Genomic DNA, 12,008 nt, shown 5'->3' on the forward strand with positions numbered 1-12,008 from the left:
TCAGCCTTAGCTGAGTTCCCAGCTGAATGCAGCCAACACCTTGGACCTCAGCCTTCACTCCTTAGAGCAGAAAAAAACAGCCCAGCTGAGCTCAGTCAATTCAACAAATTGTGAGAAATAATAAATAGTTGTTTTGAGCCATGAAGTTATTTTTTAATATTGTGGTTAAAAAAACATAATTAAGGGGGGAGGATACAGCCTAAGTGGCAGAGTACATGCTTAGAATGTACAAAGTCCTGGGTTCAATCCCTAGTACCTCCTCTAAAAATAAATAAATAAATAAACCTAATTACCTCCCTGACTTAAAAAAAAAAAAGGAGCTATTGTTGAAAAAATACATAATACCAAATTTACCTTCTTAACCATTTTTAAGTGTATGGTTCAGTGGTGACAACAATATTCACATGATGTGTAATGGATCGCTAGAACTTTTTCATTTTGCAAAACTGAAACTATTGTTGCCATTCTATTTTCTTTTCCCACGATTGTGACGACTCTCAGTATCTCATGTAAGTGGAATCATGCAGTATTTGTCCTTTGGTGGCTGTTTAAGGCACTGCGTCTTAAGCTGATTTGTCATTCAGCAATAAATGACTATGACAAACGTGGCATCAGACTTTAAACTCACATCCTCCACTGACACCAGCCTCTGTGGCTTTTTCCTACCTGTCCTGTCCGCAGGGCACTCACCTGCGACGCCCGCCGTCTGAAGGCAGTAGTTCCTGTCTTCTCTGCAGGGGAGAGGGTCACAATGGTAGACGTCTGAGCAGGTGAAACAGACGGTGCCCTCAGCCTTGGAGTGGGCTGCAGGTGCCTGGGAACCAGGGGAGAGAGGCAGATGAGCTGGCTGGAGGACAACGTGTGTGTGTGTGTGTGTGTGTGCATTTCTGAGCGTATCGATATGTGCCCGTGACTACGCAAATACGCTGCTGCGTGCACTTCTGTGATTATGCAGTTTGTGTGTACAAGCACGCAGGCCCATTTCTCTGTGCACACGTGGTTGTGCATGCCCGCGTTGCGCTCTGTCTATACGTTCTGAAATGGTCTAAGGAAGGGTGGGGATGTTCGTGTGTCTGCCTCCGTGAGTTGCTGTACGTGTAGGTGCCTACGTGCATATCTGTGTGAACAGAGCGCGTGTTTTTGTGTATGTGTACAAGGCTGGTTTTGTGGGTCTGTGTATATTTCTGTGTCTGGGTGTGTCTGTGTTTCCAGCAAGGTCTGGGGTGCTTGGATGTAGACGTTGGTGTTCAGATGTGAATGTTTGTGGATGTTATTAAGTGTTTCAGCACGTCTGTGTATATTTTGTACTTTTGTATGTTTCTGTGTTTGTACCTGTCTCTTTCCCAGTCCATGTGTTTGGCTCTGACAACCAATGTGTCCCTGCATGGATATATTACATGTCCACAGGGGTTGTATACACAAAAATTCCATGTCCCTTGTTCCAGTTGTTAGCAATCCTATTTTGCCCTTTTTCCCTTTCCATGGTGCAAATTTTAGCATCTGTAGATTGAGTCTACCTCTTTTTTTTTCTTCACTGTGATCATTCATTTAATCCTGGGCTTAGTTTTGAAAAGTAAAACTCCTAGCAGCTGGTAATCTGAGGAAGTGTTGGTGAGCATGTTCTCACTTTGCCTGCAGATTCAGCAGACATATCCTCTTCTGCATCACAGAACTGTCCTTGCTGTGTAGGTTCGAACAAAAGCGACTTCTATGTCCCCAGAGCTAACGAGATGCTGTTCTGTCCAGGTCTAAAAATCGCCTTTGTGCCTCTGAAACACCTGTCATTCTGTTCAGTTGTCTCACTTAGATAGCTGTTGCCCTGGTAAATATTATCTCAATTAACATCTCTCTTTTCTGGAAGACAAAAATTATTGTCGATGTTCTTTGTTCAACCCAGAGAAGACTGTGTTGGCAAATCTGTCTTCTTTCACAAGCAAGGAAGTGAAGAAAAGAAAAAGACCACCAGGTTTCTTATTTAAACCAAGATCTCTTAGTCTCGCTTACACAACAGGATGTGTGTGTCTGTTTTGAAATGTGTGCTCCTCTGTAGGTGTGTTTCAGGTGCTGGGATGTAAATGTAGATGTTTGTGGATGTGTGGATATGCGCCAATGGAATTTTCTACTTCCAGGTGTCAGGTGGTGTGAATTTGTGTGTGTGTGTGTGTGTGTGCATATGGGTAATTGAACTCCTTGGGAGCATTATGGTAGCGGGAGGGAGTACCCTGGGAACATATAGGATTGGGAAGGGCATGTGGAATCCAGAAAGGATAGAGAGGGTAGGGTCTCAGGAAGTCAGGCTTCAAGACACCTGGCTGAGTGAGAGAAGCCGCATAGTAGCACTCAGGCTTGGCGGTCAGATGAAATCCAGACTCTTCCGGGCCCAGGATGCTGTTTGCTTGCAGATGCAGATCTTTGGTGTAGCACAGCTCTTCAGGATTTGGGGATCCACTGCAGAAACAGGGGTAAGCTGCAGGGGGAAACTCAGAGCTTGAGCCTTTTCACATTGATGTCTGCCTTTCTTTGTCTGAAAATTCCCATAGTTTCATATGATTCATTTTCAAATCTCTCTGGTCGTTTCCTACAACCTCTTGTTGCCTGCTCATTTGTGGGGGAGCAGTCCTAGCTTTATTTTTTTTTTAACATGTGTCACATATATCTATGTTCCGTAGCAGCTAATTACAGTAGCTCCTTGTCGATCTGTATCTGTTGTTTGTTACCTCTGCTATCACTCATGGTGGCTTGTTTCCTTGCGCATTTCCTGAGCTCTGGATTATGAGTTCATATTCGGTTGATGTCCATCTGTGGGAGTCCTGGAGACTTTTCCCTAGATGGGGATTTGCCTTTGGTTATATTGAAAACCAGGGAGCACTACCAAGCTGGCATCATTTCAACCTCCTTCCAAGGTCCTTGGCTTATGTGGGAGTCAAAGAGTCAGCTCCACAACAATGCTGTGGACCCAAAATGTCATCACTCAAAGCAGGCTGTTAACAGCATTCGTTCTCAGGGCCACTGTGCCATCCATGTTTACTCACTGCTCTCCTGATTTCTGCTCACATTTTTGTTTTGTTTGGAGACCTTCAGAAATTTCCCTAATTTCCTGTAAGCACCCAAAATCATGGGAACATTTTTTTTATGGAATCTAGTTCATTTGTAAACATCAGAATACCAAGGGAGATGGGGAGTGGGAGCAATCCATCCCAGAAGCAGGATATAAGAGGGTGCATTGTCTGCAGAGCAATTTAAAAGAACAATAAAATCAAGTGAAAGTCAATCTGTTTTTTATCATCACCATATACCAGCATTTCTAAATAATGGCAGTGGTAAAATGCCTCTCCCCGCCAGAGTGGACCACTCCCACCATTCTGGCTCCTCTCACCCCACTTTCCCAGCACGCTACAGCTTATAGCAGGAAAAATTCTTGGGGGAGCTAGTCCCTGAGACTGCCAGGAGCAGAAGCCCAGGCCACTTCTCTCTATCACTGTGTTGGTTTCATAGTTTGTCCTCTGCTCAGTGTAGCTCTATTCTAAGCCTTTTGCTCAAAAAGCCTCTGTTCCAACCATTTGCAAACACACAGTGATGATTTTAAAATACATCTGCAAATTCTTTGAGACCAAGAGGGGCAGGTCTGTATCGCCTCTCCTTGAAACCAGATGGACTTTTGCAACCATTTCAACCAGTGAAGCGTGGCAGAAGTGACATCATGTGATTCCCACGGCTAGGTCATAAGAGGCCGTGCAGCTGCCACCTTGCTTGCTGAAATACTTGTTCTTGAAATCTTCTGCTGCCATGTAAAGATGGTGGCAGCTACGCTGTGAGGAAGCCCAGTCTAACCAATGTGGACAGAGCACATGGAAAGGCCCAGAGCCTACGTGGATGAGATGCTTAGCAAGCCCCTGGCTGCTCTCAACCCTGCAGCTCCAGCCAGCCGCTCTCTGACTGCAGCCACATGAGAGACTCAAAACTGTCCTGCAGTTTTGTTCTGAATTTCCCACCTACAGAAACCGTAAGAGTTAATAATGCGACTGTTGTTGTTTTAAGCCACTACGGGTGAGAGTGATTGGTTAAATAGCAATAGATAACCAGAACCCACATGCAAATAAACCTCAACACATCTGTGTAGGTGGCAGTGAGGCAAGCCATGCAAATAACTGCTGGAAAGGAACTCTTTTCTCCAGGCCATGTCCCATGGAGGGTGAGACACAGAGTCTGGCTCCCAGTGCCGTTCATGATGGAAAGGGAGTCACATGGGGCCAACTTATCCCCAGAACAATAGTGACACTTCAGCCCGTTGGGCTGGGCTTCAGGTCCTGCCTCTGGTGGGAGTGGGTGTGGGTCCACCCACCTCTCAGCCCTCCTTCCCCCACCAGCCGTCTGGGCCTGCTGCCTCCACCCACACCCCCCGGGGGCACTTTCCTCCAAACTGGGACCAGCCTAGTCTCAGCCACCTGCTTCCAGCCCTTGAAGACTTTTTCCAAGGAGCAGTGAACAGCACCTCAAGGTGGGGTTGGTCCTAAATTGCTCCTCTGTCCTAAACAAACCTTCAGGCTGAATCCTAAATGTTCTTTAATTAATTCCACAAAGATTTCTCGAGGACCTACTGTGTGCCAGGTTCTGTCCTGGAGACGCAACACTGACCACACAGGCAAAAGCCCTCCCTCAAAGACCCCGGCCTCCAAAAGTGACGAAAACGTGAGGCTGGTGTTTCAGGTTTTAAGATGTTGTGGTGTTCTGCAAAACAGTAGGACCGTGGCTTGCAGGTTCTCCACCATCTGATTAATTTGCAGAGTTTTCTTAGAAACCTGAAACACTTAAGAGGAAGCTGTCTAAGCATATTTTTCCTGAGTCAGAACTAAACCATGAATCGTTTTAATGGGGGTTTGTATGGAAACACTGGCAGATACAGAAAAACAGATGAGAGAACTGCGCTGGCTGACACGTGACTAGTGTCTCCACGTGGCTACTGAGCACCTAAAATGTGGCTGGTTCCCTTTGGGATGTGCTGTGAGTATAAAACACACCCTAGATTTCAGAGGCTTCATTTGAAAAAAGAAAGTACAATATCTCATTAGTAATTTCATATTGATTATCTCCATGTTGAAATAATATTTTAGATTTGTCGCCTTAAATAAGTTCTATTATTAAAATAAATGTCATCCATTTCTTTGTGCTTTTGAATGTGGCTACTCAAAAAGCTTTCATTCCCTGTATGGCTCACATTATGTTCCTATGGTAGCAGGGAGGGTGTAGCTCAGTGGCAGTGTGCAGTGCTTAGCATGCACAGGGTCCTGGGTTCAATCCCCAGTACCTCCATTAAAAAAAATAATAATAATTAATAAATAAACCTAATTACCCTCAAAAAATACTTTAAAAAAGTTTCTACGGAGAGCACAGCTGTGATCAAAGTATTCCTAGGTGGTCCCTTCAACCTTTCCTTGCACATAGGAGTTTTGTTTGAAGCAGTTATGATCATAACTGGCATTTTATGTACAGAATAGCATGCCCGCCTCTCCACCTGCACCTGGCTATTTTATTTGGTTGATGCGGACAGTTTAAGAGGAGGGAAATCCCAGGGGTTTAGAAGGAAGGCTAGGAGCCCCAAGTGTGGAACGGCCTCATTCTCCCCACTGCTACACCTGTCAAATAGATACAAATGCAAATGCCTTCTTTGGAAAAAGAACCCAGCAGCCAAAGAACCTGATCTTTATCACCACTCAGAGCCAGGTCTAGAGCGAGGCTGGTGAGGAGGTGCTTGCTGTCCAGGTGGAGCAAGTGCAGAGTCAGCACCTGAAAGTAAGCACCTCCCCTCACCCGGGATCTGGGCCCGTCACCGCGCATGACATTTCTTGTTCTGCTTGGCTAACCTTCAGGGCAGCTGCTCTCCTAAGGAGAAAATAAGAGTCTGGGGCCTCTGCGCAGCCCCCTCCCCGAGCTCTCAATAAGCACAGCTACTGTATCTCGAGTGCCGACAGCTTTCTGCTGGAGGCACCCCCTGCGAAAGTTATTTCACACCCATTTTCCAGATGAGAAAATGAAGGCTGTCTTTGCCTCAAGCAGCCAGGCAGAGCTGGCAACCAGGGCCAAGTTCCCATGACACCCCACCCGGGTGTGTGACCCCCCAGGTCCCGCTGACAAACCTTGTTGGGTAGCCCTGCTGCCGTTGTTTGATTCACAGCAGGCTGTGCTGACCCAGAGACCAAGTCGGGGCTGTAGGTCAGGGCATAGACACCTTCTCAGCATTCCCTAGGGGCCACGCAGGGCCCGTTGCTTGATGAGAGTCCCATTTGCTGATGATAGAATTTAAGGAGAGGTTACAGATCGCTCCAACCCCCGCCCCCAGACCTCTGCCCACTCTGTAGCAAATCCCGGAGGTCAACCTGGGACCTCAGCTGGTGTGGACACCACCCCTCCCCGCTGCCACTCCCTGCGGTACTGAGCTGTGCTACCAGGCAAAGCTGGGAACCTCCAGTCCCAGGGCGGCCCGTCCATGCCTCTCCCCTCCAACCCCCTGCCCACGCACTTTGTCCATCCTCTCTGCCCCCACCCAGCTGCATCTGGCTAAACAGGCAGGAGTCCTGGGCTGGAGGACAGGTTCTCTCAGTGCAGTTTCCCAGCCAAGGGCAGACTGGACACATCTTGGAGGTCCCTGCGGGGAGAGAGGTGTGCTCAGACCTTGCAATTTGAGAAAGAGAACAAACACATACACTCATACACACACACACACACACACTCACACATGATTCAAGAATAGATCTAAAGACTGAGCGTGGGAGGGGAGGGCTGTGTGGAGAGCATTAAGGATGACTTTCCCGGTGGTGTGTGAACGGCATTCCAGGTGGGTGGAACAGTGTGGGCAAAGGTCTGGAGATGGAGTCAGCCTCTCCAAGCTGGAGCTGCTGACAGTCTCCCTAATCTACTAGGGCTCGCCATGGAACGCCTTCTCTCAACATCTCCCTCACAACTGCAGAACAGGAGAGATTAAAGTGTTATTTCCCTTCATCATCTGGGCTGAGAAGAGTCCCGTCTGTCCACTAAGCCTTTCTCTTAACCTCCCAGAGGCCCCTGAGGCTCTTCCAAGAACCCTCAAGTCTCTAAGGAGCAGTCTGAAAACTGCTGACCTCATCTCATACCTTCCTTTTATAGATAAGGAAACTGAAGCCAGATGGACTTGGCATCTCACCCAAGATCACACAGTGAGACCCTGGCTAGGATCCCTTGATTTCCAGCCTGGGCCAAAGGTGGTAGAATTAGCACCAAAGGGGAGACAGGCAGGCCAAGGAAAGGAATAATAATAAGTTATTAATAAGAGCTCACCTTCAGACAAGGCTACGTACCGCCTGATATTACTCTAAGTTCTTAAAAAACTCCTCAAATGTATTGATTCAATGACTGCCCCCCATGGTCCCCAGAGGCCAGGCCATTATCATCCTCATTTCACAGATGGGGAAACTGAGGCCCAGAGAGGTTAAGTGGCTTGCTCAAGGTCACAGAGCTAAGAAGGGGGCAGAGCCAGGATTACAACCCAGGCAGCCGGGCTTCAGAACTATGCTCTCAAACACTCCCGTCACTTGCCTCTGCTGGACGAACAGCCGAGTTTAGAAGGAGCCGGGGCTCAGACTCTGAAGCCAGAATCCCACCACCCGCTTGATTTTGAGCCAACCCTCCCCATCTCTGAGGGATCACACACAATGTACCTATCTTCTGGGGCTGCCAGAGCACCCAGGAGCGCCAGGGGAGGGAGGAGCCAGAGCATGATCTAGACCGCAGAGGAGGAAGCCAGAACCAGGTGCCCTGGCCTTTTATTCAAGGGCCTTGGCTGAGGTGGCAGCCCTGGATGTGGGAGAGCAAATAGGCTGAGGAAATAGTGGCCCCACCTGCGACCCTGGCCACTGAGATACCAGGCAGGGGAGAAAGGGTCTTAGGGAGCAGGGAGATGGGGAAACTGAGTCCCAAGGGGCATGTGGGACAAGACCGAAGCTACCTAGTGGAGAAGGGTGATGGACATGTTGTTGTTATTATTATTAATAGCTTTGGGTCCCTACCTTTGAAGGGTAACTCAGGGGATATCCTTTCCCCTGTTTGGGGCCTCATTGTGTTCAGCCACTAAACTGGCAAACCCCAGGGCCTCCCATAAGCGCTCGACAAGTGTTGGCTATGTCACTGCTGAGGGGATTTTTACTAGTGATGTTCAAGCTTTAAGGAAACCACACACCCATCCAGAGAGGGGTGAGCACTTTGAAGCCAGAAAGCCTGGATTCAGGTTCCACTTCTGCTGCTTCAAGATGGGTGGTCTTGGAGAAATCACTCATCTGAGCGTCAGCTTTCTTGTTTTTCCAATAGAGCAGCTAGGAGGACCTACATCAAAGGGCTGCTGTGGGGGTAAAATGAGCTGAATTCTGCAGAGTGCTGAGAACAGTCAACGCTACATCACCATCACCATCACCACCATCGCCACCATCACCATCACCTTCATCACTGTCACCACCATCATCACCACCATCACCACCATCATCATCTAGCAGTGGGCCTGGCAAGGCTGGAATTGGCCTCTCCCCTTGGCTCAGAGGAGAGGTCTCAACTAAGAGAAAAGACCAGTCCAAAGGCACTCTGCAGGCTTGTCAGGCTTCCCAAGTGCTGGGGCAGGGCCCTCAATCAGGGTGTGTAGTCAAGGAGCAATCTTTGAAAGGTGCCGGTCCTAAGGGAGAGACAGGAACCTGGAGGCAGCTCCTCTTGATGGGGTGCTGAGGCAGGGGCAAATTTGGGGAGGAAGCCCACCTCCTTCCCAGGTGAATCCCGAGCGCCTTGGTTCAGGCAGTGGGAAGAAGGGAGAACAGTCCCCAGGGAGGCTGGAGTAGGTGAGGAGGGAGTGGCTCCTGGTGCTTTGGAGGCTTTGTGACCAGAAGCCAGTCTCCTCAAAGGTTAGCTGATAACTCGGTCTGGGTAAACAGGCAACAAGCTGCACAAATATGAGGATTTTGGAGTGAAGAGTGTGAAGGGCAGGGAGGCAGAGAAGCAACATTTTCCTGCCCTTAATTTGGAACCTGAAGGTGAGGGGATATCAAAAGAGTTCTTTAATTAATGCGCTTCCTAACAAATAAGGGCTGGGCATCCCCTCCCCAGCTGCCTTTTACCTACAAACAGTGGTATGTCATACACACTGTTCTGCCCTTGGATTGTTCGACCTGACCATCATGTAATCTGAATTACACAATTTCCTCTTTCTTTTTCCCATTGGATAAAAGTCCCTCTTGTACAGCCAGGTATTTTCCTATGGCTCAGTATTACAATTTCCTTTGCAGTGAAGAACATGTGTACCAAGTTTCCAGAAGAGGTGAGTGGTTTTGCAACATCAAAAGAATTTTCTACTTTTGTAATTTTGAGAGCAATTGCAAAATGACCATCCGTGGGTTTGTAACAATTTACACTCTCACCAGCTGCGTGTGGGAGTGTCTATTTCCACCCAGCTTCTCCAACTCTGTGCATCATCTGACTGTTTTAGTTTTGCCAGTCTGTAGGTGAAAGGGGCGTGGTAAGATGCTAGTGGCCATGAATTCTGTGCATCCCTTTCCATCAAGAGTTGAATCTCTTTCCTTCTCCTCAACTTTGAGTCAGCCTTGGAGCTCTCTTCGACCAATAGAATGTGGCAGAAATAATGTTGTGTGAGTTCTGAGCCTCAGCCTAAGGGGAATTTGCAGCTTTTGTTATCACTTTCTTGCTCCTGAGAACCTATTTTGCCACTATGTGAACAAGCTTACCTCCCGGAGGATGGGAAGGGTTCTGGGCACCCCAGCCACTCCAGCCGATGACCTACAAGTGAAGCCATCCAAGACTAACCAGGCCTAGCCGAGCCAGCCTGGACCGAGATGGGCCCAGCCAACCCACACAATCTTAAGGCATAAGGCATAATTTTTGTTGTTTCAAGCCACTAAATTTTGGGGTGGTATAACAGCAAAAGCCAGCTAACGCAAAAGGTATTTTAGTGTCAATTTTTTTTTTTAAATGGAAGTATTGGGGATTGAACCTAGGACCTCATGCATACTAAGCAGACGCTCTACCACTGAGCTATACCTTCCCCCCTTTCCAGTTTCATTTCTATAAGAGCCATTGTGCTTCCCCTTTTTCCTAATTTTTCTATTAGTTCATTGAATCTGTATTCATTTTCAGTGGCTGCCACAGCAAAGTACCACCAAGGCGGGGGTGGGGGGAGCTTAAAACAACAGAAATATATTGTCTCACGATCTGGAGGCTGGAAGTCCAAAGTCAAGGTGTTGGCAGGACTGAGCTCTCTCTGAAACACAGGGATCCTCTCTGGCCCCTTGCTAGCTTCTGGTGATTTTCTGGCTGCCTTGGGCTGGCAGCTCATAACTCCAACCTCTGCTTTCACCATCACATGGCCTTCTCCCTGTGTCTCTGTCTTCAGTGTCTGTCTTCTTATAAAGACACTGGTCATATTGGATTAGGGGCCCACCTCACTCTGCTATGACCTCATCTTGACTAATTACATCAGCAACAAACCTGTTTCCAAATAAGGTCACTTTCTGAGTACTTGGAGTTATGATTTCAACATCTTTCTTTCCTTCCTTCTTTCTTTCTTTCTTTCTTTTTTCCTTCCTCCCTTCCTTCCTTCCCTCCTTTCCTGGCAGGGGGGGGGGTGGGCACACATTTTAACCCCTAATAGGAGCTCTTTACCCATGAGCAGCATTGGCCCCTGGATTGCAATGGTTATTTCTGCTATGGCAGCTAAGCAGTGGAACTCGAACTGCAACGTGCTGGAGGCAGGAGAATCTTTCTTTTCTGCACAAACTCAGCACATTTTTTTCCCTCTAGATTCCCTCTTATTCCCAGGTCACCCCAACCCCATGAAGCCAGTGGGAAGCATGGCAAAGAGGCCTGGTGGAGGACGGGATGGAAAGAGATGGGGGCTTCTAGCTCCTGGTTCTTGTCTGCCTGGGGCAGCGACACTCAGCATGGTGGTTATGATCGCTGGCGGCAGAGCCAGACTGCTTGGGTCCAAATCCTGACTCTATACTTACAAGTCATTGTAGGCAAGTGGCTTAACCTCCTGTATTCGTTTGCTATTGTTGCTATGATAAATTACCACCAGCTTAGTGTCTTAAAGCCACAAAAAATGTATTCTCTTATAGCACCGGAGTTCAGAAATCTGAAATGATTTAAAGGGCCAAAATCCAGGGGTTGACAGAGCCCTCCCTCTGGAGGCTGTAGGGGAACAATGGTCTTCTTACCTTTTGTCAGTAGAGCTCATGCTTAGCATGTACGAGGTCCCAGGTTCAATCCCCAGTATCTCCATTTAAAAAAGAAACAGATAAGCAACAAGTTCCTACAATACAGGACAAGGAACTTTATTCAATATCTTGTAATAAGTTATAATGAAAAAGAATATGCATATATATATATATATATATATATATATATATGACTGAATCACTTTGCTGTACACCAAAAACTAACACAAGGTTGTAAATCAACTATACTTCAATTTTAAAAATTGGCTAAATAATAAATAGATTAAGTCCCCCTTCAGGTCTCAGTTTCTCTGTCTGGAAAGTGGAGGAAGAAGGGTGTGGACCTCAGGGGTTTCCTGGCTCTGCCAATCCCGAGGGTGATTCCTCTTCTGTCCCCCACTTTTACAGAGGAAAACTGAGGCCCCAAGCTGAGATGCCCCCCATTTAGGAGGTGGTCAGGCCAGGATGGGAAAGCTCATGAGTGTTGCCTGTCATGCCTCCTGGAGTTAGGGAGGCAATGGCCACAGACCTGCCTCCACAATCAGCCCAGGACAGAGATGGTCACTTCCTCAGGCAGGTGGCAAGAGGCTGAGGGGGTCCTAGATGAGCCTGCATGCGCATGGTATCCGTCAGTCTCTGTCTTTGCTTTTCTTTCTTTGAAGGCAAGTGGAGGTCATTCTCGATAACTCCATCTGTCAATGTGTGTGTGTGTGTGTGTGTGTCTCTGTCCTATTTCTTGCTGTCTCTGTCCTCAGCTCTCAGTTGCTG

The 12,008-nt window shown here is 47.7% G+C and overlaps 1 long non-coding RNA gene across 1 annotated transcript; it reads right to left on the reverse strand.

The window, feature by feature from the left end:
* Positions 1–696: 696 nt before the first annotated feature.
* Positions 697–10,373, reverse strand: LOC140698422 (uncharacterized). Its single transcript, XR_012076206.1, has 5 exons — positions 10,234–10,373; positions 6,518–6,643; positions 6,135–6,284; positions 2,309–2,467; positions 697–814 (listed from the first exon to the last, which is right to left on the reverse strand). It is a non-coding gene; the product is annotated as an uncharacterized lncRNA (long non-coding RNA).
* Between the last annotated feature and the right edge of the window lie 1,635 nt (positions 10,374–12,008).

Source organism: Vicugna pacos, chromosome 9 (assembly GCF_048564905.1).
Source record: "Vicugna pacos chromosome 9, VicPac4, whole genome shotgun sequence".
Taxonomy (NCBI): Eukaryota; Metazoa; Chordata; class Mammalia; order Artiodactyla; family Camelidae; genus Vicugna; species Vicugna pacos.